Raw genomic sequence first — 1426 nt, 5'->3', positions numbered from 1 at the left:
TAAAAGTAACATTTTTGTTTACCTTTAAGGAAATTAGAAATTCCAGAAGTGCCATGAGACTAGAAAATCTTTTTAAAATGGGATTATCATCCTGAATACTTGTAGACAATAAGAAAAAAAATGGGGTTCAAACCTACCATTGTAATTAAGTACCAGCCCTCCAGGGTCACAGTGTACTGCCTTCAGTAAAGCCATAGGTCACAAGGCATGGGTTCCATGGTGCATTCAGCCTGGCTTTAGGCTCCTATGACTGGATCAAAATTGTTCAATGAAATAATGTATTGGATTGGTCTAAAGTTTGTTCAAAATTGGTTTTAAAAAAATTTTGGCTTTTTACTTGAAAGCTTTACATGTGACTAGAAACCAACTTTCCAACATCTTATTTTAATCCTGTTTAAATATTTTTCATCATTTTAATCACAGAATGAAAAACGTAGAACTATCAAAAAAAAAGTCATGTACAGTATGATTTTGCTGGTTTCATTGCCACTGTAAGCCTATGACTAAGAATTAGTGATCATACTAATGAGGAATTATCGGTCATGACAGACCTGTTGTTAACAGTCATGGAATCACAGCTGTCTAAAGGTGTAAGTCTTTGTTTTTCTGCTGAGTCAATTATGCCAGTCTAAAATTTGGTCCACTGCTCTGTCTCCTCCTGATATGTTTGATTATAATACATAAAATACCAGAAAATAGAAAAGGAAAGACTAAGTATGAAGGTTGATATTCTCCCGTGATCTGTGTTTTATGAGTATAGCATTTCTCAAACCTGATTACAGGCTTTCTCCCCAACTTACAAATATTTGCATTGCAGAAGCAAATTTAAAGAAAAATGACTAGTTAAATACAAGTTGAATTTGTTGGTGCTATTATGTGTTTCTCCATTGTCTCTCCACTTTGAGCTCTGCTCTTATCAGATGGAAACCAGAAGAATGTTGGTTTTAATTGCTGATTGTAAATGTGACAACCTGTACTTTCAGTGGTGGTGTTTGTTAGCTTTAGGGAACAGAGATGTTAGAGGACAAAATAAGTTACCTGTATTCCTTCATGGACTTCAGTGGGAGTCCCAGACGCTGCCTGAGGGTACAACCTTTTTATTTTTAAATCATTAAATTTATCTGTCTTTTATGAGCCAGCTACTTTTGTAAAACTGAAGTTAATCTGGGATAACTGTGTACATCAGCGGTGGCGTTCAGATGTACACTAGCCCAACTAATGTGGAATCGTGCCTGCTGGACAGAGTTGTTACTAGTGCATTGCCACCTTTTAGACACAGTTTAGGAATTAGCTCAGTGCGGATAGTAAAATGAGTTCATATGCAGACACGTTGCTGAAAATATACAAAATTAATGAGATGGAAATATTTTTATTCAGGTCCATGATGCACATTTTTCCAGTAGAAGGGAAACAAACCGGGAATGTG

This window comes from Lepidothrix coronata, unplaced genomic scaffold, assembly GCF_001604755.1.
Source record: "Lepidothrix coronata isolate B3197 unplaced genomic scaffold, Lepidothrix_coronata-1.0 Scaffold54, whole genome shotgun sequence".
In the NCBI taxonomy this organism is placed as follows: domain Eukaryota; kingdom Metazoa; phylum Chordata; class Aves; order Passeriformes; family Pipridae; genus Lepidothrix; species Lepidothrix coronata.
This window is presented reverse-complemented; position numbering follows the sequence as displayed.